Below are 25,422 nucleotides of genomic sequence, written 5' to 3'. Positions count from 1 at the left end.
ATTTATTGTACTTTTCAGGTCAGTATTTATAGTACTCTCCAGGTCAGTATTTATTATATTCTCCAGGTCATTATTTATTGCACTCTCCATGTCAGAAATTATTGCACTCTCCAGGGCAGTTTTTATTGTACTCTCCAGGTCAGCATTTATTGTAATCTCCAGGTCAGCATTTATTGCACTCTGCTGGTCAATATTTATTGCCCTCCCCAGGTCAGTATTTATTGCCCTCTTCAGGTCAGTATTTATTGCACTCACCAGGTAAGTAGTTATTGTATCCTCCAGCTCAGTGTTTATTGTAATCTCCAGGTCACTATTTATTGTACTCTCCTGGTCCGTATTTATTGTGCTCTCCAGGTCAGTATATATTACCCTCTTCATGTCAGTATTTATTTTACTCTCCAGGTCAGTATTTTTGTCCTCTCCAGGTCATTATTTATTGCAATCTCCAGGCCAGTATTTATTACCCTCTCCAGGTCATTTTTATGGTACTCTCCAGGTCAGTATATATTGTACTCTGCAGGTCAGTATTTATTGTATTTATTGTACTCTCCAGGTCATTATTTATTGTACTCTCCAGGTCAGCATTTATTGTACTCTCCAGGTCAGTGTTTAATGTACTGTCCAGGTCAGTATTTATTGTACTCTCCAGGTTAGTATTTATTGTATTCTCCGTGTCAGTATTTATTGTACACTCCAGGTCTAAGTATTTACTGTACTCTCCAGGTCACTATTTATAGTACTCTCCAGGTCAGTATTGATTGCACTCTCCAGGTCATTATTTATTGCACTCTCCAGTTCAGAATTTATTGCACTCGCCAGGGCAGTATTTATTGTACTCTCCAGGTCAGTATTTATTGTACTCTCCAGGTCAGTATTTATTGTATTCTCCAGGTCGTATTTATTGTACTCTCCAGATCAGTGTTTATTGTATTGTCCAGTTCAGAATGTATTGTCCTCACCAGGTCAGTATTTAATGTACTCTCCAGGTCAGTATTACTGTACTCGACAGGTCAGTATTTACAGTACTCTCCTGGTCAGTATTTATTGTACACTGCAGGTCAGTATTTATTGTACTGCTCAGGTCAGTATTTATTGTCCCCTCCAGGTCAGTATTTATTGTACGAACCAGGTCAGTATTTATTGTACTCTCCAGGTCAGTATTTATTGTACTCTCCACGTCAGTATTTATTGTAATCTCCAGGTCAGTATTTATTGTTCTCTCCAGGTCAGTATTTATTGTACTCTCCAGGTCAGTATTTATTGTACACTCGAGGTCAGTATTTATTGTACTCTCCAGGTCAGTATTTATTGTACTCTCCAGGTCAGTATTTATTGTTCTCTCCAGGTCAGTGTTTATTGTACTGTCCAGGTCAGTACTTATTGTCCTTTCCAGGTCAGTATTTATTGTACTCTCCAGGTCATTATTTATAGTACTCTCCAGGTCAGTATTTATTGTACTCTCCAGGTCAGTATTTATTACCCTTTTTAGGTCAGTATTTATTGTACTCTCCTGGTCAGTATTTATTGTAATCTCCAGGTCAGTATTTATTGTTCTCTCCAGGTCAGTATTTATTGTACTGTCCAGGTCAGTATTTATTGTTCTCTCCAGGTCAGTATTTATTGTACTCTCCAGGTCAGTATTTATAGTACTCTCCAGGTCAGTATTTATTGTACTCTCCAGGTCAGTATTTATTACCCTTTTTAGGTCAGTATTTATTGTACTCTCCTGGTCAGTATTTATTGTAATCTCCAGGTCAGTATTTATTGTTCTCTCCAGGTCAGTATTTATTGTACTGTACAGGTCTGTAGTTATTGTATTCTCCAGCTCAGTGTTTATTGTAATCTCCAGGTCACGATTTATTGTACTCTCCTGGTCAGTATTTATTGTACTCTCCAGGTCAGTATTTATTACCGTCTTCATGTCAGTATTAATTTTACTCTCAAGGTCAGTATTTTTGTACTCTCCAGGTCATTATTTATTGCACTCTCCAGGCCAGCATTTATTACCCTCTCCAGGTCATTTTTATGGTACTCTCCAGGTCAGTATTTATTGTACTCTGCAGGTCAGTATTTATTGTATTTATTGTACTCTCCAGGTCAGCATTTATTGTACTCTCCAGGTCAGTATTTATTGTATTCTCCAGGTCGTATTTATTGTACTCTCCAGATCAGTGTTTATTGTACTGTCCAGTTCAGAATGTATTGTCCTCTCCAGGTCAGTATTTAATGTACTCTCCAGGTCAGTATTTACTGTACTCTACAGGTCAGTATTTACAGTACTCTCCAGGTCAGTATTTATTGTACTCTCCAGGTCTGTATTTATTACCCTATGCAGGTCAGTATTTATTGTACTCTCCTGGTCAGTATTTATTGTACACTCCAGGTCAGTATTTATTGTACTGCTCAGGTCAGTATTTATTGTCCCCTCCAGGTCAGTATTTATTGTACGAACCAGGTCAGTATTTATTGTACTCTCCAGGTCAGTATTTATTGTACTCTCCAGGTCAGTATTTATTGTAATCTCCAGTTCAGTATTTATTGTTCTCTCCAGGTCAGTATTTATTGTACTCTCCAGGTCAGTATTTATTGTACACTCGAGGTCAGTATTTATTGTACTCTCCAGGTCAGTATTTATTGTACTCTCCAGGTCAGTATTTATTGTTCTCTCCAGGTCAGTGTTTATTGTACTGTCCAGGTCAGTATTTATTGTCCTTTCCAGGTCAGTATTTATTGTACTCTCCAGGTCATTATTTTTCGTACTCTCCAGGTCAGTATTTATTGTACTCTCCAGGTCAGTATTTATTACCCTTTGCAGGTCAGTATTTATTGTACTCTCCTGGTCAGTATTTATTGTACTCTCCAGGTCAGTATTTATTGTTCTCTCCAGGTCAGTGTTTATTGTACTGTCCAGGTCAGTATTTATTGTACTCTGCAGGTCAGTATTTATTGTACTCTCCAGGTCAGTATTTATAGTACTCTCCATGTCAGTATTTATTGTACTCTCCAGGTCAGTATTTATTACCCGATGCAGGTCAGTATTTATTGTACTCTCCTGGTCAGTATTTATTGTACACTCCAGGTCAGTATTTATTGTACTCCTCAGGTCAGTATTTATTGTACTCTCCAGGTCAGTATTTATTGTTCTCTCCAGGTCAGTGTTTATTGTACTGTCCAGGTCAGTATTTATTGTCCTCTCCAGGTCAGTATTTATTGTACTCTCGAGGTTAGTATTTATTGTATTCTCCAGGTCAGTATTTATTGTACTCTCCAGGTCAGTATTTATTGTACTCTCCAGGTCAGCATTTATTGTCCTCTCCAGGTCAGTATTTATTGTACTCTCCAGGTTAGTATTTATTGTATTCTCCAGGTCAGTATTTATTGTACCTTCCAGGTCAGTATTTATTGTACTTTTCAGGTCAGTATTTATAGTACTCTCCAGGTCAGTATTTATTGTACTCTCCAGGTCAGTATTTATTACCCTTTTTAGGTCAGTATTTATTGTACTCTCCTGGTCAGTATTTATTGTAATCTCCAGGTCAGTATTTATTGTTCTCTCCAGGTCAGTATTTATTGTACTGTACAGGTCTGTAGTTATTGTATTCTCCAGCTCAGTGTTTATTGTAATCTCCAGGTCACGATTTATTGTACTCTCCTGGTCAGTATTTATTGTACTCTCCAGGTCAGTATTTATTACCGTCTTCATGTCAGTATTAATTTTACTCTCAAGGTCAGTATTTTTGTACTCTCCAGGTCATTATTTATTGCACTCTCCAGGCCAGCATTTATTACCCTCTCCAGGTCATTTTTATGGTACTCTCCAGGTCAGTATTTATTGTACTCTGCAGGTCAGTATTTATTGTATTTATTGTACTCTCCAGGTCAGCATTTATTGTACTCTCCAGGTCAGTATTTATTGTATTCTCCAGGTCGTATTTATTGTACTCTCCAGATCAGTGTTTATTGTACTGTCCAGTTCAGAATGTATTGTCCTCTCCAGGTCAGTATTTAATGTACTCTCCAGGTCAGTATTTACTGTACTCTACAGGTCAGTATTTACAGTACTCTCCAGGTCAGTATTTATTGTACTCTCCAGGTCTGTATTTATTACCCTATGCAGGTCAGTATTTATTGTACTCTCCTGGTCAGTATTTATTGTACACTCCAGGTCAGTATTTATTGTACTGCTCAGGTCAGTATTTATTGTCCCCTCCAGGTCAGTATTTATTGTACGAACCAGGTCAGTATTTATTGTACTCTCCAGGTCAGTATTTATTGTACTCTCCAGGTCAGTATTTATTGTAATCTCCAGTTCAGTATTTATTGTTCTCTCCAGGTCAGTATTTATTGTACTCTCCAGGTCAGTATTTATTGTACACTCGAGGTCAGTATTTATTGTACTCTCCAGGTCAGTATTTATTGTACTCTCCAGGTCAGTATTTATTGTTCTCTCCAGGTCAGTGTTTATTGTACTGTCCAGGTCAGTATTTATTGTCCTTTCCAGGTCAGTATTTATTGTACTCTCCAGGTCATTATTTTTCGTACTCTCCAGGTCAGTATTTATTGTACTCTCCAGGTCAGTATTTATTACCCTTTGCAGGTCAGTATTTATTGTACTCTCCTGGTCAGTATTTATTGTACTCTCCAGGTCAGTATTTATTGTTCTCTCCAGGTCAGTGTTTATTGTACTGTCCAGGTCAGTATTTATTGTACTCTGCAGGTCAGTATTTATTGTACTCTCCAGGTCAGTATTTATAGTACTCTCCATGTCAGTATTTATTGTACTCTCCAGGTCAGTATTTATTACCCGATGCAGGTCAGTATTTATTGTACTCTCCTGGTCAGTATTTATTGTACACTCCAGGTCAGTATTTATTGTACTCCTCAGGTCAGTATTTATTGTACTCTCCAGGTCAGTATTTATTGTTCTCTCCAGGTCAGTGTTTATTGTACTGTCCAGGTCAGTATTTATTGTCCTCTCCAGGTCAGTATTTATTGTACTCTCGAGGTTAGTATTTATTGTATTCTCCAGGTCAGTATTTATTGTACTCTCCAGGTCAGTATTTATTGTACTCTCCAGGTCAGCATTTATTGTCCTCTCCAGGTCAGTATTTATTGTACTCTCCAGGTTAGTATTTATTGTATTCTCCAGGTCAGTATTTATTGTACCTTCCAGGTCAGTATTTATTGTACTTTTCAGGTCAGTATTTATAGTACTCTCCAGGTCAGTATTTATTATATTCTCCAGGTCATTATTTATTGCACTCTCCAGGTCAGAAATTATTGCACTCTCCAGGGCAGTTTTTATTGTACTCTCCAGGACAGCATTTATTGTACTCTCCAGGTCAGTATTTATTGTACTCTCCAGGTCAGCATTTATTGCATTATCCTGGTCAATATTTATTGACCTCCCCTGGTCAGTATTTATTGACCTCTTCAGGTCAGTATTTATTGCACTCTCAATGTCAGTAGTTATTGTATTCTCCAGCTCAGTGTTTATTGTAATCTCCAGGTCACTATTTATTGTACTCTACAGGTCATTATTTATTGCACTCTCCAGGCCAGCATTTATTACCCTCTCCAGGTCATTTTTATGGTACTCTCCAGGTCAGTATTTATTGTACTCTGCAGGTCAGTATTTATTGTATTTATTGTACTCTCCAGGTCAGTATTTATTGTACTCTCCAGGTCAGTATTTATTACCCTCTCCAGGTCAGTATTTATTTACTCCCCAGGTCAGTATTTATTGTACACTCCAGTTCAGTATTTATTGTACTCTCCAGGTCACTATTTATTGTAATCTCCAGGTCAGCATTTATTGTACTCTCCAGGTCAGTGTTTAATGTACTGTCCAGGTCAGTATTTATTGTCCTCTCCAGGTCAGTATTTATTGTACTCTCCAGGTCAGTATTTATTGTACTCTCCACGTTAGTATTTATTGTATTCTCCAGGTCAGTATTTATTGTACCCTCCAGGTCTAAGTATTAACTGTACTCTCCAGGTCACTTTTTATAGTACTCTCCAGGTCAGTATTGATTGCACTCTCCAAGTCATTATTTATTGCACTCTCCAGGTCAGAATTTATTGCACTCGCCAGGGCAGTATTTATTGTACTCTCCAGGTCAGTATTTATTGTACTCTCCAGGTCAGTATTTATTGTATTCTCCAGATCGTATTTATTGTACTCTCCAGATCAGTGTTTATTGTACTGTCCAGTTCAGAATGTATTGTCCTCACCAGGTCAGTATTTATTGTACTCTCCAGGTCAGTATTTACTGTACTCTACAGGTCAGTATTTATAGTACTCTCCAGGTCAGTATTTATTGTACTCTCCACGTCAGTATTTATTACCCTATGCAGGTCAGTATTTATTGTACTCTCCTGGTCAGTATTTATTGTACACTCCAGGTCAGTATTTATTGTACTGCTCAGGTCAGTATTTATTGTCCCCTCCAGGTCAGTATTTATTGTACGAACCAGGTCAGTATTTATTGTACTCTCCAGGTCATTATTTATTGCACTCTCCAGGCCAGCATTTATTACCCTCTCCAGGTCATTTTTATGGTACTCTCCAGGTCAGTATTTATTGTACTCTCCAGGTCAGTATTTATTGTACTCTCAAGGTCAGTATTTATTGTACTCTCCAGATCAGTATTTTGTGCACACTACAGGTCAGTAGTTATTGCACTCTCCTGGTCAATATTTATTGCCCTCTCCAGGTCATTATTTATTGCCCTCTCCAGTTGAGTATTTATTGTACTCTCCAGGTCAATATTTATTGTGCTCTCCAGGTCAGTATTTATTGTACTCTCCAGGTCAGTATTTATTGTACTCTCCACGTCAGTATTTATTACCCTATGCAGGTCAGTAATTATTGTACTCTCCTGGTCAGTATTTATTGTACGCTCCAGGTCAGTATTTATTGTACTGCTCAGGTCAGTATTTATTGTCCCCTCCTGGTCAGTATTTATTGTACGAACCAGGTCAGTATTTATTGTACTCTCCAGCTCAGTTTTTATTGTCCTCTCCAGGTCACTATTTATTGTACTCTCCAGGTGACTATTTATTGTACTCACCAGGTCAGTATTTATTGTAATCTCCAGGGCAGTATTTATTACCCTCTCCAGGTCAGTATTTATTGTACTCTCCAGGTCAGTATTTATTGTACTCTCAAGGTCAGTATTTATTGTACTCTCCAGATCAGTATTTATTGCACACAACAGATCAGTAGTTATTGCACTGTTCTGGTCATTATTTATTGCCCTCTCCAGGTGAGTATTTATTGTACTCTCCAGGTCAATATTTATTGTGCTCTCCAGGTCAGTATTTATTGTACTCTCCAGGTCAGTATTTATTGTACTCTCCAGGTCAGTATTTATTGCCTTCTCCAGGTCAGTGTTTATTGTACTCTACAGGTCAGTATATATGACACTCTCCAGGTCATTTTTTATGTTACTCTACATGACAGTATTTGTTGTACTCTCCAGGTCAGTATTTATTGTACTCTCCAGGTCAGTATTTAATGTACTCTCCTGGTCAGTATTTATTGTACTCTCCAGGTCAGTATTTATTGCCCCCTCCAGGTCAGTATTTATTGTACTCTCAAGGTCAGTATTTATTGTATTTATTGTACTCTCCAGGTCAGTATTTATTGTACTCTCCAGGTCAGTATTTAATGTACTCTCCAGTTCAGTATGTATTGTACTCTCCAGGTCAATATTTATTGCCCTCTCCAGGTCAGTATTTATTGTACTCTCCAGGTCAGTATTTATTGTACTCTCAAGGTCAGTATTTATTGTACTCTCCAGATCAGTATTTATTGCACACAACAGATCAGTAGTTATTGCACTCTCCTGGTCAATATTTATTGCCCTCTCCAGGTCATTATTTATTGCCGTCTCCAGGTGAGTATTTATTGTACTCTCCAGGTCAATATTTATTGTGCTCTCCAGGTCAGTATTTATTGTACTCTCCAGGTCAGTATTTATTGTACTCTCCAGGTCAGTATTTATTGCCTTCTCCAGGTCAGTGTTTATTTTACTCGACAGGTCAGTATATATGACACTCTCCAGGTCATTTTTTATGTTACTCTACATGACAGTATTTGTTGTACTCTCCAGGTCAGTATTTATTGTACTCTCCAGGTCAGTATTTAATGTACTCTCCTGGTCAGTATTTATTGTACTCTCCAGGTCAGTATTTATTGCCCCCTCCAGGTCAGTATTTATTGTACGCTCCAGGTCAGTATTTATTGTATTTATTGTACTCTCCAGGTCAGTATTTTTTGTACTCTCCAGGTCAGTATTTAATGTACTCTCCATTTCAGTATGTATTGTACTCTCCAGGTCAATATTTATTGCCCTCTCCAGGTCAGTATTTATTGTACTCTCCAGGTCAGTATTTATTGTACTCTCCAGGTCAGTATTTATTGTATTCTCCAGATCGTATTTATTGTACTCTCCAGATCAGTGTTTATTGTACTGTCCAGTTCAGAATGTATTGTCCTCACCAGGTCAATATTTATTGTACTCTCCAGGTCAGTATTTACTGTACTCTACAGGTCAGTATTTATAGTACTCTCCAGGTCAGTATTTATTGTACTCTCCACGTCAGTATTTATTACCCTATGCAGGTCAGTATTTATTGTACTCTCCTGGTCAGTATTTATTGTACACTCCAGGTCAGTATTTATTGTACTGCTCAGGTCAGTATTTATTGTCCCCTCCAGGTCAGTATTTATTGTACGAACCAGGTCAGTATTTATTGTACTCTCCAGGTCATTATTTATTGCACTCTCCAGGCCAGCATTTATTACCCTCTCCAGGTCATTTTTATGGTACTCTCCAGGTAAGTATTTATTGTACTCTCCAGGTCAGTATTTATTGTACTCTCAAGGTCAGTATTTATTGTACTCTCCAGATCAGTATTTTGTGCACACTACAGGTCAGTAGTTATTGCACTCTCCTGGTCAATATTTATTTCCCTCTCCAGGTCATTATTTATTGCCCTCTCCAGTTGAGTATTTATTGTACTCTCCAGGTCAATATTTATTGTGCTCTCCAGGTCAGTATTTATTGTACTCTCCAGGTCAGTATTTATTGTACTCTCCACGTCAGTATTTATTACCCTATGCAGGTCAGTAAATATTGTACTCTCCTGGTCAGTATTTATTGTACGCTCCAGGTCAGTATTTATTGTACTGCTCAGGTCAGTATTTATTGTCCCCTCCTGGTCAGTATTTATTGTACGAACCAGGTCAGTATTTATTGTACTCTCCAGCTCAGTTTTTATTGTCCTCTCCAGGTCACTATTTATTGTACTCTCCAGGTGACTATTTATTGTACTCACCAGGTCAGTATTTATTGTAATCTCCAGGGCAGTATTTATTACCCTCTCCAGGTATGTATTTATTGTACTCTCCAGGTCAGTATTTATTGTACTCTCAAGGTCAGTATTTATTGTACTCTCCAGATCAGTATTTATTGCACACAACAGATCAGTAGTTATTGCACTGTCCTGGTCATTATTTATTGCCCTCTCCAGGTGAGTATTTATTGTACTCTCCAGGTCAATATTTATTGTGCTCTCCAGGTCAGTATTTATTGTACTCTCCAGGTCAGTATTTATTGTACTCTCCAGGTCAGTATTTATTGCCTTCTCCAGGTCAGTGTTTATTGTACTCTACAGGTCAGTATATATGACACTCTCCAGGTCATTTTTTATGTTACTCTACATGACAGTATTTGTTGTACTCTCCAGGTCAGTATTTATTGTACTCTCCAGGTCAGTATTTAATGTACTCTCCTGGTCAGTATTTATTGTACTCTCCAGGTCAGTATTTATTGCCCCCTCCAGGTCAGTATTTATTGTACTCTCAAGGTCAGTATTTATTGTATTTATTGTACTCTCCAGGTCAGTATTTATTGTACTCTCCAGGTCAGTATTTAATGTACTCTCCAGTTCAGTATGTATTGTACTCTCCAGGTCAATATTTATTGCCCTCTCCAGGTCAGTATTTATTGTACTCTCCAGGTCAGTATTTATTGTACTCTCAAGGTCAGTATTTATTGTACTCTCCAGATCAGTATTTATTGCACACAACAGATCAGTAGTTATTGCACTCTCCTGGTCAATATTTATTGCCCTCTCCAGGTCATTATTTATTGCCGTCTCCAGGTGAGTATTTATTGTACTCTCCAGGTCAATATTTATTGTGCTCTCCAGGTCAGTATTTATTGTACTCTCCAGGTCAGTATTTATTGTACTCTCCAGGTCAGTATTTATTGCCTTCTCCAGGTCAGTGTTTATTTTACTCGACAGGTCAGTATATATGACACTCTCCAGGTCATTTTTTATGTTACTCTACATGACAGTATTTGTTGTACTCTCCAGGTCAGTATTTATTGTACTCTCCAGGTCAGTATTTAATGTACTCTCCTGGTCAGTATTTATTGTACTCTCCAGGTCAGTATTTATTGCCCCCTCCAGGTCAGTATTTATTGTACGCTCCAGGTCAGTATTTATTGTATTTATTGTACTCTCCAGGTCAGTATTTATTGTACTCTCCAGGTCAGTATTTAATGTACTCTCCATTTCAGTATGTATTGTACTCTCCAGGTCAATATTTATTGCCCTCTCCAGGTCAGTATTTATTGTACTCTCCAGGTCAGTATTTATTGTACTCTCAAGGTCAGTATTTATTGTACTCTCCAGATCAGTATTAATTGCACACAACAGATCAGTAGTTATTGCACTCACCTGGTCAATATTTATTGCCCTCTCCAGGTCATTATTTATTGCCGTCTCCAGGTGAGTATTTATGGTACTCTCCAGGTCAATATTTATTGTGCTCTCCAGGTCAGTATTTATTGTACTCTCCAGGTCAGTATTTATTGTACTCTCCAGGTCAGTATTTATTGCCTTCTCCAGGTCAGTGTTTATTTTACTCTACAGGTCAGTATATATGACACTCTCCAGGTCATTTTTTATGTTACTCTACATGACTGTATTTGTTGTACTCTCCAGGTCAGTATTTATTGTACTCTCCATGTCAGTATTTAATGTACTCTCCTGGTCAGTATTTATTGTACTCTCCAGGTCAGTATTTATTGCCCCCTCCAGGTCAGTATTTATTGTACTCTCCAGGTCAGTATTTATTGTATTTATTGTACTCTCCAGGTCAGTATTTATTGTACACTCCAGGTCAGTATTTAATGTACTCTCCAGTTCAGTATGTATTGTACTCTCCAGGTCAATATTTATTGCCCTCTCCAGGTCATAATTTATTGCACTCTCCAGGTCAGTATTTATTGTATTCTCCAGTTGAGTATTTATTGTACACTACAGGTCAGTATTTATTGTACTCTCCGGGTCAGTATTTATTGTACACTCCAGGTCAGTATTTATTGTACTCTCCAGGTCAGTGTTTATTGTACTGTCTTAGTTAGTATTTATTGTCCTCTCCAGGTCAGTATTAATTGTACTCTCCAGGTCAGTATTTATTTTACACTCCAGACTAGTATTTATTGTACTCTCCAGGTCAGTATTTATTGTATTTATTGTACTCTCCAGGTCAGTATTTATTGTACTCTCCAGGTCAGTATTTAATGTACTCTCCAGTTCAGTATGTATTGTACTCTCCAGGTCAATATTTATTGTGCTCTCCAGGTCAGTATTTATTGTACTCTCCAGGTCAGTATTTATTGTACTATCCAGGTCAGTATTTATTGATTTCTCCAGGTCAGTGTTTATTGTACTCTACAGGACAGTATATATTACCCTATCCAGGTCATTTTTATGGGACTCTCCAGGACAGTATTCATTGTACTCTCCAGGTCAGTATTTATTGTGCTCTCCAGTTCAGTATTTATTGTACTCTCCAGGTCAGTATTTATTGTACTCTCCAGGTCAGTATTTATTGCCTTCTCCAGGTCAGTGTTTAATGTACTCGACAGGTCAGTATATATGACACTTTCCAGGTCATTTCTTATGGTACTCTCCAGGACAGTATTTGTTGTACTCTCCAGGTCAGTATTTATTGTACTCTCCAGGTCAGTATTTAATGTACTCTCCTGGTCAGTATTTATTGTACTCTCCAGGTCAATATTTATTGCCCTCTCCAGGTCCATATGTATTGTACCCTCCAGGTCATTATTTATTGCACTCTCCAGGTCAGTATATATTGTACTCTCCAGGTCAGTATTTATTGTACTCTCCAGGTCAGTATTTAATGTACTCTCCTGGTCAGTATTTATTGTACTCTCCAGGTCAGTATTTATTGCCCCCTCCAGGTCAGTATTTATTGTACTCTCCAGGTCAGTATTTATTGTATTTATTGTACTCTCCAGGTCAGTATTTATTGTACTCTCCAGGTCAGTATTTAATGTACTCTCCAGTTCAGTATGTATTGCACTCTCCAGGTCAATATTTAATGCCCTCTTCAGGTCAGTATTTATTGTACTCTCCAGGTCAGTATTTATTGTACTCTCCAGTTGAGTATTTATTGTACACTACAGGTCAGTATTTATTGTACTCTCCGGGTCAGTATTTATTGTACACTCCAGGTCAGTATTTATTGTCCCCTCCAGGTCAGTATTTATTTACTCCCCAGGTCAGTATTTATTGTACACTCCAGGTCAGTTTTTGTTGTACTCTCCAGGTCAGTATTTATTGTACTCTCCAGGTCAGCATTTATTGTACGCTGCAGGTCAGTGTTTAATGTACTGTCCAGGTCAGTATTTATTGTCCTCTCCAGGTCAGTATTTATTGTACTCTCCAGGTCAGTATTTATTGTACTCTCCAGGTTAGTATTTATTGTACTCTCCAGGACAGTATTTATTGTACCCTCCAGGACTAAGTATTTACTGTACACTCCAAGTCACTATTTATTGTACTCTCCATGTCAGTATTGATTGCACTCTCCAGGTCATTATTTATTGCACTCTCCAGGTCAGAATTTATTGCACTCGCCAGGGCAGTATTTATTGTACTCTCCAGGTCAGTATTTATTGTACTCTCCAGGTCAGTATTTATTGTTTTCTCCATGTCGTATTTATTGTACGAACCAGGTCAGTATTTATTGTACTTTCCAGGTCAGTATTTATTGTACTCTCCAGGTCAGTATTTATTGTAATCTCCAGGTCAGTGTTTATTGTACTCACCAGGTCAATATTTATTGTTCTCTCCAGGTCAGTGTTTATTGTACTGTCCAGGTCAGTATTTATTGTCCTTTCCAGGTCAGTATTTATTGTACTCTCCAGTTCAGTATTTATTGTACTCTCCAGGTCTGTATTTATTGTACTCTCCAGGTCAGTATTTATTGTCCTCTCCAGGTCAGTATTTATTGTACTCTCCAGGTTAGTATTTATTGTATTCTCCAGGTCAGTATTTATTGTACACTCCAGATCAGTATTTATTGTACTTTTCAGGTCAGTATTTATAGTACTCTCCAGGTCAGTATTTATTATATTCTCCAGGTCATTATTTATTGCACTCTCCAGGACAGAAATTATTGCACTCTCCAGGGCAGTTTTTATTGTACTCTCCAGGTCAGCATTTATTGTACTCTCCAGGTCAGTATTTACTGTACTCTACAGGTCAGTATGTATAGTACTCTCCAGGTCAGTATTTATTGTGCTCTCCAGGTCAGTATTTATTACGCTATACAGGTCAGTATTTATTGTACTCTCCTGGTCAGTATTTATTGTAAACTCCAGGTCAGTATTTATTGTACTGCTCAGGTCAGTATTTATTGTCCCCTCCAGGTCAGTGTTTATTGTACGAACCAGGTCATTATTTATTGTAATCTCCAGGTCAGTATTTATTGTACTCTCCAGGTCAGTATTTATTGTACTCTCCAGTTCAGTATTTATTGTACACTCGAGGTCAGTAATTATTGTACTCTCCAGGTCAGTATTTATTGTACTCTCCAGGAGAGTAATTATTGTTCTATCCAGGTCAGTGTTTATTGTACTGTCCAGGTCAGTATTTATTGTCCTTTCCAGGACAGTATTTACCGTACTCTCCAGGTCAGTATTTATTGTACTCTCCAGGTCAGTGTTTATTGTACTCTGCAGGTCAGTATTTATTGTATTTATTGTACTCTCCAGGTCATTATTTATTGTACTCTCCAGGTCAGCATTTATTGTACTCTCCAGGTCAGTGTTTAATGTACTGTCCATGTCAGTATTTATTGTCCTCTCCAGGTCAGTATTTATTGTACTCTCCAGGTCAGTATTTATTGCACTCTCCAGGTTAGTATTTATTGTATTCTCCAGGTCAGTATTTATTGTACCCTCCAGGACATTATTTATTGCACTCTCCAGGTTAGAATTTATTGCACTCGCCAGGGCAGTATTTATTGTACTCTCCATTCAGTATTTATTGTACTCTCCAGGTCAGTATTTATTGTATTCTCCAGGTCGTATTTATTGTACTCTCCAGATCAGTGTTTATTGTACTGTCCAGTTCAGAATGTATTGTCCTTACCAGGTCAGTATTTATTGTACTCTCCAGGTCATTATTTACTGTACTCTACAGGTCAGTATTTACAGTACTCTCCAGGTCAGTATTTATTGTACTCTCCAGGTCTGTATTTATTACCCTATGCAGGTCAGTATTTATTGTACTCTCCAGGTCAGTATTTATTGTACACTCCAGGTCAGTATTTATTGTACTGCTCAGGTCAGTATTTATTGTCCCCTCCAGGTCAGTATTTATTGTACTCTCCAGGTCAGTATTTATTGTACTCTCCAGGTCAGTATTTATTGTTCTCTCCAGGTCAGTGTTTATTGTACTGTCCAGGTCAGTATTTATTGTCCTTTCCAGGTCAGTATTTATTGTACTCTCCAGGTCATTATTTATAGTACTCTCCAGGTCAGTATTTATTGTACTCTCCAGGTCAGTATTTATTACCCTTTGCAGGTCAGTATTTATAGTACTCTCCTGGTCAGTATTTATTGTACTCTCCAGGTCAGTATTTATTGTTCTCTCCAGGTCAGTGTTTATTGTACTGTCCAGGTCAGTATTTATTGTACTCTCCAGGTCAGTATTTATTGTACTCTCCAGGTCAGTATTTATTGTACTCTCCAGGTCAGTATTTATTGTACTCTCCAGGTCAGTATCTATTACCCTATGCAGGTCAGTATTTATTGTACTCTCCTGGTCAGTATTTATTGTACACTCCAGGTCAGTATTTATTGTACTCCTCAGGTCAGTATTTCTTGTCCCCTCCAGGTCAGTATTTATTGTACGAACCAGGTCAGTATTTATTGCACTCTCCAGGTCAGTAGTTATTGTATTCTCCAGCTCAGTGTTTATTGTAATCTCCAGGTCACTATTTTTTGTACTCTCCTAGTCAGTATTTATTGTACTCTCCAGGTCAGTATTTATTACCGTCTTCATGTCAGTATTTATTTTACTCTCCAGGTAAGTATTTATTGCCCTCTCCAGGTCAGTATTTATTTACTCCCCAGGTCAGTATTTATTGTACACTCCAGTTCAGTATTTATTGTACTCTCCAGGTCAGTATTTATTGTACTCTCCAGGTCAGCATTTATTGTACTCTCCAGGTCAGTGTTTAATGTACTGTCCAGGTCAGTATTTATTGTCCTCTCCAGGTCAGTATTTATTGTACTCTCCAGGTCAGTATTTATTGTACTCTCCACGTTAGTATTTATTGTATTCTCCAGGTCAGTATTTATTGTACCCTCCAGGTCTAAGTATTAACTGTACTCTCCAGGTCACTTTTTATAGTACTCTCCAGGTCAGTATTGATTGCAATCTCCAAGTCATTATTTATTGCACTCTCCAGGTCAGAATTTATTGCACTCGCCAGGGCAGTATTTATTGTATTCTCCAGGTCGTATTTATTGTACTCTCCAGATCAGTGTTTATTGTACTGTCCAGTTCAGAATGTATTGTCCTCACCAGGTCAGTATTTATTGTACTCTCCAGGTCAGTATTTATAGTACTTTCCAGGTCAGAATTTATTGTACTCTCCACGTCAGTATTTATTACCCTATGCAGGTCAGTATTTATTGTACTGCTCAGGTCAGTTTTATTGTCCCCTCCAGGTCAGTATTTATTGTACGAACCAGGTCAGTATTTGTTGTACTCTCCAGGTCAGTATTTATTGTACTCTCCAGGTCAGTATTTATTGTAATCTCCAGGTCAGTATTTATTGTTCTCTCCTGGTCAGTATTTATTGTACTCTCCAGGTCAGTATTTATTGTACACTCGAGGTCAGTATTTATTGTGCTCTTCAGGTCAGTATTTATTGTACTCTCCAGGTCAGTATTTATTGTACTCTCCAGGTCAGTGTTTATTGTACTGTCCAGGTCAGTATTTATTGTCGTTTCCAGTTCAGTATTTATTGTACTCTCCAGGTCATTATTTATAGTACTCTCCAGGTCAGTGTTTATTGTACTGTCCAGGTCAGTATTTATTGTACTCTCCAGGTCAGTATTTATTGTACTCTCCAGGTCAGTATTTATTGTACTCTCCAGGTCAGTATTTATTACCCTATGCAGGTCAGTATTTATTGTACTCTCCTGGTCAGTATTTATTGTACACTCCAGGTCAGTATTTATTGTACTCCTCAGGTCTGTATTTCTTGTCCCCTCCAGGTCAATATTTATTGTACGAACCAGGTCAGTATTTATTGCACTCTCCAGGTCAGTAGTTATTGTATTCTCCAGCTCAGTGTTTATTGTAATCTCCAGATCACTATTTTTTGTACTCTCCTGGTCAGTATTTATTGTACTCTCCAGGTCAGTATTTATTACCGTCTTCATGTCAGTATTTATTTTACTCTCCAGGTAAGTATTTTTCTACTCTCCAGGTCATTATCGATTGCACTCTCCAGGCCAGCATTTATTGCCCTCTCCAGGTCATTTTTATGGTACTCTCCAGGTCAGTATTTATTGTACTCTGCAGGTCAGTATTTATTGTATTTATTGTACTCTCCAGGTCAGTATTTATTGTACTCTCCAGGTCAGTATTTATTGCCCTCTCCAGGTCAGTATTTATTTACTCCCCAGGTCAGTATTTATTGTACACTCCAGTTCAGTATTTATTGTACTCTCCAGGTCAGTATTTATTGTACTCTCCAGGTCAGCATTTATTGTACTCTCCAGGTCAGTGTTTAATGTACTGTCCAGGTCAGTATTTATTGTCCTCTCCAGGTCAGTATTTATTGTACTCTCCAGGTCAGTATTTATTGTACTCTCCACGTTAGTATTTATTGTATTCTCCAGGTCAGTATTTATTGTACCCTCCAGGTCTAAGTATTAACTGTACTCTCCAGGTCACTTTTTATAGTACTCTCCAGGTCAGTATTGATTGCAATTTCCAAGTCATTATTTATTGCACTCTCCAGGTCAGAATTTATTGCACTCGCCAGGGCAGTATTTATTGTACTCTCCAGGTCAGTATTTATTGTACTCTCCAGGTCAGTATTTATTGTATTCTCCAGGTCGTATTTATTGTACTCTCCAGATCAGTGTTTATTGTACTGTCCAGTTCAGAATGTATTGTCCTCACCAGGTCAGTATTTATTGTACTCTCCAGGTCAGTATTTATAGTACTTTCCAGGTCAGAATTTATTGTACTCTCCACGTCAGTATTTATTACCCTATGCAGGTCAGTATTTATTGTATTCTCCTGGTCAGTATCTATTGTACACTCCAGGTCAGTATTTATTGTACTGCTCAGGTCAGTTTTATTGTCCCGTCCAGGTCAGTATTTATTGTACGAACCAGGTCAGTATTTATTGTACTCTCCAGGTCAGTATTTATTGTACTCTCCAGGTCAGTATTTATTGTAATCTCCAGGTCAGTATTTATTGTTCTCTCCTGGTCAGTATTTATTGTACTCTCCAGGTCAGTATTTATTGTACACTCGAGGTCAGTATTTATTGTACTCTCCAGGTCAGTATTTATTGTACTCTCCAGGTCAGTATTTATTGTACTCTCCAGGTCAGTGTTTATTGTACTGTCCAGGTCAGTATTTATTGTCGTTTCCAGTTCAGTATTTATTGTACTCTCCAGGTCATTATTTATAGTACTCTCCAGGTCAGTATTTATTGTACTCTCCAGGTCAGTATTTATTACCCTTTGCAGGTCAGTATTTATTGTACTCTCCTGGTCAGTATTTATTGTACTCTCTAGGTCAGTCTTTATTGTTCTCTCCAGGTCAGTGTTTATTGTACTGTCCAGGTCAGTATATATTGTACTCTCCAGGTCAGTATTTATTGTACTCTCCAGGTCAGTATTTATAGTACTCTCCAGGTCAGTATTTATTGTACTCTCCAGGTCAGTATTTATTACCCTATGCAGGTCAGTATTTATTGTACTCTCCTGGTCAGTATTTCTTGTCCCCTCCAGGTCAGTATTTATTGTACGAACCAGGTCAGTATTTATTGTACTCTCCAGGTCAGTATTTATTGCCCTCTCCAGGTGAGTATTTATTGTATTCTCTAGGTCAATATTTATTGTGCTCTCCAGGTCAGTATTTATTGTACTCTCCAGGTCAGTATTTATTGTACTCTCCAGGTCAGTATTTATTGCCTTCTCCAGGTCAGTGTTTATTGTACTCTACAGGTCAGTATATATTACCCTCTCCAGGTCATTTTTATGGTACTCTCCAGGTCAGTATTTATTGTACTCTGCAGGTCAGTATTTATTGTACTATCCAGGTCAGTATTTAATGTTCTCTCCAGGTCATTTTTATGGTACTCTCCAGGTCAGTATTTATTGTACTCTCCAGGTCAGTATTTATTGTACTATCCAGGTCAGTATTTAATGTTCTCTCCAGGTCAGTATTTATTGTACTCTCCAGGTCCGTATTTATTGCCCCCTCCAGGTCAGTATTTATTGTATTCTCCAGGTCATAGAAACATAGAAACATCGAAAATAGGTGCAGGAGTAGGCCATTCGGCCCTTCTAGCCTGCACCGCCATTCAATGAGTTCATGGCTGAATATTCAACTTCAGTACCCCATTCCTGCTTTCTCGCCATACCCCTTGATCCCACTAGTAGTAAGGACCTCATCTAACTCCTTTTTGAATATATTTACTGAATTGGCCTCAACAACTTTCTGTGGTAGAGAATTCCACAGGTTCACCACTCTCTGGGTGAAGAAGTTCCTCCGCATCTCGCTCCTAAATGGCTTACCCCTTATCCTTAGACTGTGACCTCTGGTTCTGGACTTCCCCAACATTGGGAACATTCTTCCTGCATCTAACCTGTCTAACCCCGTCAGAATTTTAAATGTTTCTATGAGGTCCCCTCTCATTCTTCTGAAATCCAGTGAATTCAATCCCAGTTGATCCAGTCTTTCTTGCTAGGTCAGTCCCGCCATCCCGGGAATCAGTCTGGTGAACCTTCGCTGCACTCCCTCAATAGCAAGAATGTCCTTCCTCAGGTTAGGAGACCAAAACTGTACACAATACTCCAGGTGTGGCCTCACCAATGCCCTGTACAACTGTAGCTACACCTCCCTGCCCCTGTACTCAAATCCCCTTGCTATGAAGGCCAACATGCCATTTGCTTTCTTAACCGCTTGCTGCACCTGCATGCCAACCTTCAATGACTGATGTACCATAACACCCAGGTCTCTTTGCACCTCGCCTTTTCCTAATCTGTCACCATTCAGATAATAGTCTGTCTCTCTGTTTTTACCACCAAAGTGGATAACCTCACATTTATCCACATTATACTTCATCTGCCATGCATTTGCCCACTCACCGAACCTATCCAAGTCGCTCTGCAGCCTCACAGCATCCTCCTCGCAGCTCACACTGCCACCCAACTTAGTGTCATCCGCAAATTTGGAGATACTACATTTAATCCCCTCATCTAAATCAATAATGTACAGTGTAAACAGCTGGGGCCCCAGCACAGAACCTTGCGGTACCCCACTTGTCACTGCCTGCCATTCTGAAAAGTACCCATTTACTCCTACTCTTTGCTTCCTGTCTGACAACCAGTTCTCAATCCATGTCAGTACACTATCCCCAATCCCATGTGCTCTAACTTTGCACATCAATCTCTTGTGTGGGACCTTGTCGAACGCCTTCTGAAAGTCCAAATATACCACATCAACTGGTTCTCCCTTATCCACTCTACTGGAAACATCCTCAAAAAATTCCAGAAGATTTGTCAAGCATGATTTCACTTTCACAAATCCATGCTGACTTGGACCTATCATGTCACCTCTTTCCAAATGCACTGCTATGACATCCTTAATAATTGATTCCATCATTTTACCCACTACCGATGTCAGGCTGACCGGTCTATTATTCCCTGTTTTCTATCTCCCTCCTTTTTTAAAAAGTGGGGTTACATTGGCTACCCTCCACTCCATAGGAACTGATCCAGAGTCAATGGAATGTTGGAAAATGACTGTCAACGCATCCACTATTTCCAAGGCCACCCCCTTAAGTCCTCTGGGATGCAGTCCATCAGGCCCTGGGGATTTATCGGCATTCAATCCCATCAATTTCCCCAACACAATTTCCCGGCTAATAAGGATTTCCCTCAGTTCCTCCTCCTTACTAGACCCCCCGACCCCTTTTATAACCGGAAGGTTGTTCGTGTCCTCCTTCGTGAATACCGAACCAAAGTACTTGTTCAATTGGTCCGCCATTTCTTTGTTCCCCGTTATGACTTCCCCTGATTCTGACTGCAGGGGACCTACGTTTGTCTTTACTAACCTTTTTCTCTTTACATATCTATAGAAACTTTTGCAATCCGTCTTAATGTTCCCTGCAAGCTTCTTCTCATACTCCATTTTCCCAGCCCTAATCAAACCCTTTGTCCTCCTCTGCTGAGTTCTAAATTTCTCCCAGTCCCCAGGTTCGCTGCTATTTCTGGCCAATTTGTATGCCACTTCCTTGGCTTTAATACTATCCCTGATTTCCCTTGATAGCCACGGTTGAGCCACCTTCCCTTTTTTATTTCTATGCCAGACAGGAATGTACAATTGTTGTAGTTCATCCATGCGGTCTCTAAATGTCTGCCATTGCCCATCCACAGTCAACCCCTTAAGTATCATTCGCCAATCCATCCCAGCCAATTCACGCCTCATACCTTCAAAGTTAGCCTTCTTTAAGTTCTGGACCATGGTCTCTGGATTAACTGTTTCATTCTCCATCCCAATGCAGAATTCCACCATATTATGGTCAATCTTCCCCAAGGGGCCTCGCACAACGAGATTGCTAATTAATCCTCTCTCATTACATAACACCCAGTCTAAGATGGCCTCCCCCCGAGTTGGTTCCTCGACATATTGGTCTAAAAAACCATCACTTATGCACTCCAGAAAATCCTCCACCACTGTATTGCTTCCAGTTTGGTTAGCCCAATCTATGTGCATATTAAAGTCACCCATTATAACTGCTGCACCTTTATTGCACGCACCCCTAATTTCTTGTTTGATGCCCTCCCCAACATCTACTGTTTGGAGGTCTGTACACAACTCCCACTAACGTTTTTTGCCCTTTGGTGTTCTGCAGCTCTACCCATATAGATTCCACATCATCCAAGCTAATGTCCTTCCTAACTATTGCCTTAATCTCCTCCTTAACCCGCAGTGCAACCCCACCTCATTTTCCTTTTATTCCATCCTTCCTGAATGTTGAAAACCCCTGGATGTTGAGTTCCCAGCCCTGCTCATCCTGGAGCCACGTCTCCGTAATCCCAATCACATCATATTTATTGTATTTATTGTACTCTCCAGGTCAGTATTTATTGTACTCTCCAGGTCAGTATTTAATGTACTCTCCAGTTCAGTATGTATTGTACTCTCCAGGTCAGTATATATTGCACTCTCCAGGTCAGTATTTATTGTACTCTCCTGCTCAGTTTTTATTGTCCTCTCCAGGTCACTATTTATTGTACTCTCCAGGTCACTATTTATTGTACTCACCAGGTCAGTATTGATTGTAATCTCCAGGGCAGTATTTATTACCTTCTCCAGGTCAGTATTTATTGTACTCTCCAGGTCAGTATTTATTGTACTCTCAAGGTCAGTATTTATTGCACTCTCAAGGTCAGTATTTATTGTACTCTCCAGATGAGTATTTATTTCACACTACAGGTCAGTATTTATTGCACACTCCTGGTCAATATTTATTGCCCTCTCCAGGTCAGTATTTATTGCCCACTCCAGGTGAGTATTTATTGTACTCTCCAGGTCAATATTTATTGTGCTCTCCACGTCAGTATTTATTGTACTCTCCAGGTCAGTATTTATTGTACTCTCCAGGTCAGTATTTATTGCCCTCTCCATGTCAGTGTTTATTGTACTCTACAGGTCAGTATATATTACACTCTCCAGGTCATTCTTCATGGTACTCTCCAGGACCGTATTTGTTGTACTCTCCAGGTCAGTATTTATTGTTCTCTCCAGGTCAGTATTTAATGTACTCTCCAGGTCAGTATTTATTGTACTCTCCAGGTCAGTATTTATTGCCCCCTCCAGGTCAGTATTTATTGTACTCTCCAGGTCGGTCTTTATTGTATTTATTGTACTCTCCAGGTCAGTATTTATTGTACTTTCCAGGTCAGTATTTAATGTAATCTCCAGTTCAGTATGTATTGTAATCTCCAGGTCAATATTTATTGCCCTCTCCAGGTCAGTATTTATTGTACTCTCCAGGTCAGTATTTATTTTAATCCCCAGGTCAGTATTTATTGTACACTCCAGGTCAGTATTTATTGTACTCTCCGAGTCAGTATTTATTGCCCTCTCCAGGTCAGTATTTATTGCCCTCTCCAGGTGAGTATTTATTGTACTCTCCAGGTCAATATTTATTGTGCTCTCCACGTCAGTATTTATTGTACTCTCCAGGTCAGTATTTATTGTACTCTCCAGGTCAGTATTTATTGCCCTCTCCATGTCAGTGTTTATTGTACTCTACAGGTCAGTATATATTACACTCTCCAGGTCATTCTTCATGGTACTCTCCAGGACCGTATTTGTTGTACTCTCCAGGTCAGTATTTATTGTACTCTCCAGGTCAGTATTTAATGTACTCTCCAGGTCAGTATTTATTGTACTCTCCAGGTCAGTATTTATTGCCCCCTCCAGGTCAGTATTTATTGTACTCTCCAGGTCGGTCTTTATTGTATTTATTGTACTCTCCAGGTCAGTATTTATTGTAATTTCCAGGTCAGTATGTAATGTAATCTCCAGTTCAGTATGTATTGTACTCTCCAGGTCAATATTTATTGCCCTCTCCAGGTCAGTATTTATTGTACTCTCCAGGTCAGTATTTATTGTACTCCCCAGGTCAGTATTTATTGTACACTCCAGGTCAGTATTTATTGTACTCTCCAGGTCATTATTTATAGTACTCTCCAGGTCAGTATTTATTTTACTCTCCAGGTCAGTATTTATTACCCTTTGCAGGTCAGTATTTATTGTACTCTCCAGGTCAGTATTTATTGTACTCTCCAGGTCAGTGTTTATTGTACTGTCCAGGTCAGTATTTATTGTCCTCTCCAGGTCAGTATTAATTGTACTCTCCAGGTCAGTATTTATTTTACACTCCAGGTCAGCATTTATTGTACTTTCCAGGTCAGTATTTATTGTACTCTCCAGGTCAGTATTTATTGTAATCTCCAGGTCAGTGTATATTGTCCTCTCCAGGTCAGTATTTATTGTACTCTCCAGGTTAGTATTTATTGTATTCTCCAGGTCAGTATTTATTATAACCTCCAGGTCAGTATTTATTGTACTCTCCAGGTCAGTATTTATTGTACTCTCCAGGTCAGTATTTATTGTACTCTCCAGGTAATTTTTAATGGTACTCTCCAGGTCAGTATTTATTGTACTCTCCAGGTCAGTATTTAATGTACTCTCCAGTTCAGTATGTATTGTACTCTCCAGGTCAGTATATATTGCACTCTCCAGGTCAGTATTTATTGTACTCTCCTGCTCAGTTTTTATTGTCCTCTCCAGGTCACTATTTATTGTACTCTCCAGGTCACTATTTATTGTACTCACGAGGTCAGTATTGATTGTAATCTCCAGGGCAGTATTTATTACCTTCTCCAGGTCAGTATTTATTGTACTCTCCAGGTCAGTATTTATTGTACTCTCAAGGTCAGTATTTATTGTACTCTCAAGGTCAGTATTTATTGTACTCTCCAGATGAGTATTTATTTCACACTACAGGTCAGTATTTATTGCACACTCCTGGTCAATATTTATTGCCCTCTCCAGGTCAGTATTTATTGCCCACTCCAGGTGAGTATTTATTGTACTCTCCAGGTCAATATTTATTGTGCTCTCCACGTCAGTATTTATTGTACTCTCCAGGTCAGTATTTATTGTACTCTCCAGGTCAGTATTTATTGCCCTCTCCATGTCAGTGTTTATTGTACTCTACAGGTCAGTATATATTACACTCTCCAGGTCATTCTTCATGGTACTCTCCAGGACCGTATTTGTTGTACTCTCCAGGTCAGTATTTATTGTTCTCTCCAGGTCAGTATTTAATGTACTCTCCAGGTCAGTATTTATTGTACTCTCCAGGTCAGTATTTATTGCCCCTTCCAGGTCAGTATTTATTGTACTCTCCAGGTCGGTCTTTATTGTATTTATTGTACTCTCCAGGTCAGTATTTATTGTACTTTCCAGGTCAGTATTTAATGTAATCTCCAGTTCAGTATGTATTGTAATCTCCAGGTCAATATTTATTGCCCTCTCCAGGTCAGTATTTATTGTACTCTCCAGGTCAGTATTTATTTTACTCCCCAGGTCAGTATTTATTGTACACTCCAGGTCAGTATTTATTGTACTCTCCGAGTCAGTATTTATTGCCCTCTCCAGGTCAGTATTTATTGCCCTCTCCAGGTGAGTTTTTATTGTACTCTCCAGGTCAATATTTATTGTGCTCTCCACGTCAGTATTTATTGTACTCTCCAGGTCAGTATTTATTCTACTCTCCAGGTCAGTATTTATTGCCCTCTCCATGTCAGTGTTTATTGTACTCTACAGGTCAGTATATATTACACTCTCCAGGTCATTCTTCATGGTACTCTCCAGGACCGTATTTGTTGTACTCTCCAGGTCAGTATTTATTGTACTCTCCAGGTCAGTATTTAATGTACTCTCCAGGTCAGTATTTATTGTACTCTCCAGGTCAGTATTTATTGCCCCCTCCAGGTCAGTATTTATTGTACTCTCCAGGTCGGTCTTTATTGTATTTATTGTACTCTCCAGGTCAGTATTTATTGTAATTTCCAGGTCAGTATGTAATGTAATCTCCAGTTCAGTATGTATTGTACTCTCCAGGTCAATATTTATTGCCCTCTCCAGGTCAGTATTTATTGTACTCTCCAGGTCAGTATTTATTGTACTCCCCAGGTCAGTATTTATTGTACACTCCAGGTCAGTATTTATTGTACTCTCCAGGTC

The sequence above is a fragment of the Pristiophorus japonicus genome, chromosome 29 (assembly GCF_044704955.1).
Source record: "Pristiophorus japonicus isolate sPriJap1 chromosome 29, sPriJap1.hap1, whole genome shotgun sequence".
In the NCBI taxonomy this organism is placed as follows: Eukaryota; Metazoa; Chordata; class Chondrichthyes; family Pristiophoridae; genus Pristiophorus; species Pristiophorus japonicus.
Note: the sequence above shows the minus strand (reverse complement) of the source record.